The sequence below is a fragment of the Panthera tigris genome, chromosome D1 (assembly GCF_018350195.1).
Source record: "Panthera tigris isolate Pti1 chromosome D1, P.tigris_Pti1_mat1.1, whole genome shotgun sequence".
NCBI lineage: Eukaryota > Metazoa > Chordata > Mammalia > Carnivora > Felidae > Panthera > Panthera tigris.
The window spans coordinates 87,099,183-87,106,232 of record NC_056669.1 but is presented as its reverse complement, the minus strand read 5'-3'; the positions used below and the strand labels follow the sequence as shown (position 1 = coordinate 87,106,232).

At 51.7% G+C, this 7,050-nt stretch overlaps 1 long non-coding RNA gene across 3 annotated transcripts; it reads left to right on the top strand.

Annotated features, from left to right (window-relative positions):
* Positions 1-210: 210 nt before the first annotated feature.
* LOC122231353 lies at positions 211-6,682 on the top strand. Of its 3 annotated transcripts, none has more exons than XR_006208556.1 (3): positions 211-931; positions 2,502-2,725; positions 3,363-6,682. It is a non-coding gene; the product is annotated as an uncharacterized LOC122231353 (long non-coding RNA). The 3 variants fall into 3 exon arrangements; XR_006208557.1 differs by having other exon boundaries at positions 2,499-2,725; XR_006208555.1 differs by lacking the exon at positions 211-931 and adding an exon at positions 939-2,411.
* Positions 6,683-7,050: the final 368 nt, after the last annotated feature.

The window sequence follows — 7,050 nt, the reverse complement described above, 5'->3', positions numbered from 1 at the left end:
ATTTGCTTCCAAGATGGATCGCTCACAGAATGGATCACTCACAGAATGTGGCTTTTGGCAGAAGGCCTCATTTCCTAGCCTCATGGGTTGTCTGAGTGTCCTTACTTCGTCCAGAGCAAGTTATGAGATGAGATGAGGGAGCGAGCAAGAAGAGAGAGAAGGGAGCCCCAACGGCTTTTGTAACCCAACTTCGAAAGTGACATACCATCACTTCTGCCATATTCTCCAGTCACACAGACCAAAATTGAGACAGTGTGGAAGGAAACTACACAGAGGCATAGATACCAGAAGGCGGTGATTGTGGGGGCCATCTTGGAGGCTAACCTAACACTCCTTTTTATCAAGACCTTTCTCCTCCCACCTCCAGCCAATCGCCTGTAGCCCGCTGGTAGTAAACTGGTGACCCACAGCTATATCCAGGGCACGTGTGTTTTTTTGTTTGTTTGTTTTTAAAACCATTACCATGTTTTAGGTTATTAGAGGCAACATTAAAAAAAAGGGAAGGGCAGGGGCACCATGGTAAAGGCAGGGTGGTGAAGGCCTGTTGCTGGATGACAGTTGGGCGGTTGGAATGAGAAGGCCATGGAGAATCTGAGACAGTTGGAAGGCAGTCCTGACCAGGGCAGAGGGATGTGGGAGACAGAGGCAAGGGAAAAATTTCAGAGGTGGGAAGAAAGAATAAAGAATAGTTCCCTGCAGAGAGAGAGGGAAATCAGGGTAGGATATGATCTGAGAGAGAGTTTCATCTGCCTTCACTGTACTTGAGGCAGAGAGAGGCACCATGAGGACAGGGTTCTGCCTTCTGGGAGCTCACGGCCCCATGAAGGAGGCAGGCACACTCACAAGAAACTAGGCTGCAAGGCTGAGTGAAAGGAATTTGCCAATAAAGCTGCAAAATCAGGTCACTGGATGCCAGAGGAGGGGGTTGAAAGTAAGTCTGGGACTCTCTGATCCTGAGATGAAGGCGGGCCATCCAGAGGAGGTGTCCCGCAAGCTCAGAGGTGGGGGGTAGGATGGGACTGAGATGCAAAGCTTTGTGAGTAAATGAATCAGGGAAAGGGGGCATTGATCAAGGAGGAATGAGACATCCAGGACCCAGCCGAGACCACCCGGAGAACTGGACACAGAACGGCAGAGGGGTTTAAGCAAGGGGTCTGGAGCCAGACAGCTTGGATTTGAATACTGATTCTGCCCCTGGTTGGTTGTGTCTTCTTGGGTCTCTGTTGTCTTCTCTTTGCTTTAACACCTCCATCTGTTAAATGGGTACCTACGGTGAAAGCTACGTGTACTGGTGAAGTTACATAGTAAGGGTTCAGTCGATGGTAGGCAGCCCTAAGGTGGTGCAAAATCACTGAAGTTCTGGGGGTAGAAAGCTTTAAGGAGAATTGGGTCAGGACCCCAACAAGGAACATCTATGAGCACCTGCGTGTGTTATTGCATTAATTTTCATGCAGCAACATATGAGGAACCGTTAATCAAGTTTACAGATGAGGAAGTAGGCTCATAGATAGGAAGTGAGTGGCACAGGGTCACAGAGCAAGACAGATGTGGCGATGAGATGTGAAAGCATGTCTATGCAGCCCTACAGTCCACGTGCCCACATTGCCCTTCAGGAGCCCCCAGGAGAGCAAGGAGATTGAAGATGTTGGAGGAGCTGCTGAGCATGAGGGGAGGGAGCAAGGTGTGTGGGGCTGCAGCCTGGTGGCATGAGAGGGTCATGTAGCACTGAGCAGGGACATAGGACTTGTCTTCAGGTTAGGAGGTACAGAAGAGGCTATGGGGTGTCACTGATGGAGAAAGGCCCCTCAGGGTGTGGGAAGGGCTGAAATCAGGGTCACAGCTGACGGAGCTTAGTTTTGGAAAAAGGAAGAGAGGGAGTTGATTGACCAGAAGAGTCAAAGGTGGTGCTGTGCTTGCTCTGTGGGGGGGACAGGCAGATCAGCCCTGAGACATTGGTGAGCTGGTAGGACACACCCAACTGGAACCCTCAGCGTTTAGGCAAGGGCTGAGCAGGGCGGGGAGCGGGGAGGCCTGTGGGGAGAGAAAGCCAGCTGGGTGTCAGACCAGCCTGCAGTCTGTCCATCTACATCCCCATCTGCATAGGCTTTTTACAGATTGTTAGAATTTACTGGAAGGTCAAGATTTAACAAAACAACGCATTCTGTCTTCACCCAGGCAGCTCATCTGTCAGGGGGGCCGACGGGGGGATGATGCTGTAATTGGTGAAGTGCAGGGTACTGTGGGCACCTCGGCAGAGGCGGCAGTGCTGACATGAGTTCTCAGTTAAGAGCCTAAGGAAAGGCGTGGGGAGGGGTGACGTAGGTGAGAGGCTGTAGACTGGGGCATCAGCTTCAGCAAATGTTGGAGGAGAAGACAACACATCGCAGAAACCGAAGTTCACAGCCGCTGGAGTATGTGGGTGTGGGGAGAAGCTTAAGGGCCCGGCAGCACCTTGCACTTTCTTTTAATGAGGTTAATGGGGCCGTTAATGTCTTGAGCAGGGACAGCCATGATGGAATTTATCTTGAAAGCTGCCTCTACTTCCTCTGTGGGATGTGAATTGAGCGCACGCATGACTGAAGGCAGGAAACCAGGAGACTGTGGTGGTCTTGCAGGGGACAGATGACCCGGCCGTGTCAGGAAGCAGAGCGGCACGCTGAAGCAGTCATCCAGGGAAGGACCCAGGAGTCTCGGCAATTGTGAGGACCATGTCTTACACTTCAGTGTGAGGGTCGTGTTGCGGGGAGGGATGGGGTTTGTGCGAGGGGCAGGGGTAGGGGGGAGAGTTCAGTTTTGAAGCTGCGTTTTGATGCACATGTGGGACATCTGTGTGGTCATGTCCAGCAGGAGCCACAGTTGGGGAGCGGTGCTTTACAAGGGCTCTGGAAAGGAGGTGATGGCTGGGGAGCTGTCAGCACTAAAATGAAACCCCAAGTCTGGGTACAGTGTGTGGGAATAGGAAGACGGCTCAGCCTGGGAGAAATGAGGTCAAGGTTTGGCTTTGTTTTTGAAGATGGACGAGATGTGAGCTAATTTAGACCCGGGTGGGAAGGAGCCAGTTGAGCAGGGGTGGTGGATCCCCAAAGAAGGGAGGGAACAGGAATGGACAGGTGTTGCTGAGAAGTTCAGAGTAGAGTGTCGAGTGCCAGGATCCACCCTGGGCAGGAGAGGGCAAGGGGCAGGGGCCGAAGGTCTGAGGGAAAGGGAGACAGGTTGATACGGCTGTTCTAAAGGCCAGGAGCGAGAATTGAGCAGAGACACTTGGGAGGAAGCCCCAGTCGGCACCGAGGGCTGCGCTGGGGTTGGAGACCAACACTCCACCTGGGCAGGAGAGGATGATCTTTGACCGATTTTGTCCACAGGACCCTGCGGCTTAGGCGCAGAGGAGGAAATGGACAGGAAACTGAGGTTTGGCTGGCCCCACACAAAGGACAGGCCACAGCCTCCACCCCGAATTCCAAAGGCATGGACGAGAGGTATATGCTGCAGAAATGATAGCGCAGCCAGCAGACGTCTGCACCTGGGGCTGAGAGGTTTGGGCAGCCCTTGCGTGGGGGTGTAAGGAGTCTCCTGGGAGAGACTTCTTTCCCCCTGAGGGACAACAAAGCCAGGTTCTGACCACTGGTCCTTCAACTAGAAGAGCGGGAAGCTACCTAGAGGATCCCCACAGGACAGCAGCCAAGCTCAGCAAGAGAGGGGTTGTTTGTGAGGACATCTGAGATGCTCATGTCCAGGAGGAGGAGATGCTCATGTCCAGGTGCTTGGCTCAGCTTTCGCACCCCAGCCGGTGCTGCCTGGGGGCTGCTCAGTCAATACCTGTGACCACAAACCGCCCTTCACACACCAGTCATACCCCTGAGCAATACCCACCCCATCCAGGGCTCCTTCCAGATGGGGAACACTTGCCCACAGAGCACATCACTTCATGCACACAACCTCGTGGAAGGGGTGCTTTGATACCGGTTTTGTGAACGAGAAAAGAGCAGATCGGAGAAGTTGAGTGATTTTTTTTTCCCCTAAGATCGCCCAGCTTGTGTGTGATGGAATCCGATCACAACACATCCTTTTGTCTTTTGACATCCAGCTGATGTTCCATGGTTGTTCCCTTCCCTGGGCCTATCTGGCAAGTGGCAACCCGCCCCCTGGTCAAGGTCACCTCCTAGCTGACTCCTGCCTACTGGAACATAGCTGGGGGCAGCTGAGGAAAGCCTCCCCACCCTGATGATGGAGCTTATGATCTTTAACCTCAAGTAGGCATGGCTGGGGGTGCTGTCTAGCCCACTCTTCTGAATGACTATTTCATACCTTCTTCTCTGACCTCACACCTTCTGGGAGCAGCCAAGGCCTTGGCATGCTCCCTGGTTGACAGTGGGAGACGGAGGCAGGGGCTGTGCTCCAGAACTGTGGCTCCCTCCCACCCTGAGTAAGCGAAGGGCTGGGCCTTTACCTGCATTGCCCCCTCCTCTGCCCTGTCCAGAGATCCACAAAACAAGCAGATTCCCCACGGTTTGACAATAGCTACTATTGACCCCAATTAACATATTTAATATGCTCTCGGGAGAGAAGGTGTTTTTGAATAGAGGTTCCGTTAATACTGCATTTTTCTCCGAATGTTCAGGGATGGGGGAACCATGACGGAACCAGTCTGTCTGTGTCCTCACAGGGGAGAAAATCTGGAACTGTATAGGCAGGCTCTTGCCTGGCTGCGTCTCACCTGGGAGGGCTGAGCTGACACGTGGGGAGATTCACTGAAACTCCAGCATCTCCCAGAACACACTGGGCCTCACGTACCACCTCTGCCTGAAGAGCACCAGGAACCAAGGAGAAATGTGTCTTTGGGGCAAGATAACCTCTCAGAGCCTCAGGGCTGTGGCCCAACTCTGTCACGTGTCACAGAGCAGAAAGAGTCTGACTAGGCTCTAGTCTGCCCCTGCCCCAGGGCCACAGTGTCTTTGGTTCACAAGCCTCTTTGAGCCAGTAATTACTTAGGGAGCTTTAAGAAACATATTGCAAAAAAATTATTTAAAAGCATTCCGTTTCTAATCCTAATTCTAGCTTTGTAACTGTCTAAATGGCTGCTGGAAACAGGCATTTCCTTCTTGGGCTGGAAGTTGAGGTGACCTTCTTTAGTGGCCAATACTGTCTTTTAAAACCACAAATCTCAGAGTTGACTCTGGCAGGTTGCGTGTCTACAGACACCTGGCCATGCAGATGATATGACTCCCAAAGAGGAGTCCCTTATGGGTAAGACACAACAGCAATCACAACTGAAGAAGTGGCAGAAGTCCATAAAGTCCCCTCAGTGGAGGAGTCAGTTCAAATGGCTGGAGTTGGCATTCTTCTAACAGGGAGACTAGGCTGGGGGTTTTGCTGGAAGTGGACCTGTCAGATTTCCTGGCTCCCCATAGGCTCGGTGGCCCTAGGCCACACAGGTGGGTCTGCAGGAAGGTTCTAGTGCAGGAGCTGGTAGGCCTGGGTGGGTGTGGGTAGAGAAGCAGAGATGTGCAGAAGGACTATGCCCTGAATTGTGTTTCTGAGAGCTAGGAAATAGTACCCAGGTTAGAGTGGGCCCCCTCTGCAGAGTCATTGTTGAAGGTGCCAGGAAGAAAGCCCTAGAAGGAGCAGGGGGAGAGCCACGCCTCGGCACCAAGACTTCCCTGTTAGGTCCCAGGCCCTGGCAGCTTGACCTCCTGTCCTGTTCCTGTGAGCCTGATTTCCTGCCTCTTAGTTTCGGTCTCTTAGTTCTAGTCTTGGGGGGATCCTTGCACTTGCCCGTGGCCACTCCTCATCACTCTGTTCCCGGAAGCCTCTCTCTTGGGCTTCCCCAGCACCACCCCTAGGCTGCTTTCCCAGAGCTCCAGAGCTCTCTGGATGCTGTGAGCACTGTGCAGGAGCAGGGGGGGTGGGGAGCACCCCCTGCAGACTCCCGGCCCCCTCCCACAATGCGTCACTCTGGCCGCCTGGCCTGGAGTTTCCATAATGATGGTAACGAATTTAAGATTCCAAGCAGAAATTCCACTCTTTCAAGTGGTTCAAATACGACAATGATGGGGAAGAGGAATGTGGGAACGGAGTCTCAAGGTGAATGGGGTGGGCGTGGGGGTGGCAGGCAGGCCTGAGGTCCATTTTCTCTCTGAAATTTCTTCTATACCCTTTCGTTGCTCCCCATACCTCCAATGCCCCACCTTCCCTCCCTCTCAGCTGCTACACTGCTTCCCATTTAAGCCAGAAAACAGAGAACTACCCCGATTTTATCAGTAGCCAGCAATTCCACTTAAACACTGGACCCTACCCTACTTCCTAGTCAAGGACATCCCTCCTGCAGTTGACCTCCATCCACCTACACCTCTGTGGGGGATCATTTTCAAGCACATAAAATCATGCTGGGAGAGTCAACATTTAAAAATCTACTCTATTGAGGTATTATAATTTGGAGATAAAATTCACCCACTGTTAAGTGTGAAGTTAGGTGAATTTTGACAAATATATATACCCGTGTAACCACTGCCACCACCGTCAAGTTCTAGAAGATTGCTATCAGCACGCCCCAAAAAGTATCCCCTTGCTGAGCACTATTCCCTTGTATGGACACAGTACAATTTGTTCATGTGTTCGCCTGTTGATGTGCAATTGGGCTGTTTCCACTTTTTGGCTATTATGAATAAAAAGTGCAGTGAACATTCACGTGTCTTTGCATGGAAACGTGTTGTCACTTCTCTTGAGTAAATATCAAGTGAAATAGCCTGGCCATATGATAATGTATATTTAGTTTCATTAGAAACTTCCAAACTGTTTTCTGCAATGGTTGTACCATTTGACATTCCCAAAGCAGTCCATGAAAGTTCCAGATGCTACACTTAGTACTGCCGGGGAGGAGGGCGGGGTTCCCCAAAATTTAGCCACTCGTGTGTTTGTGTGTGTGTGTGTGTGTGTGTGTGTGTGTGTGTGTGTATGTGTGTGTGTAGAGGTATGTCCATTTTGTTTGCAGTGTGCTTTTCTCTGACAATTACTGATGTGGACCACCTTTTCATGTAACTGCTGGCTATTCAC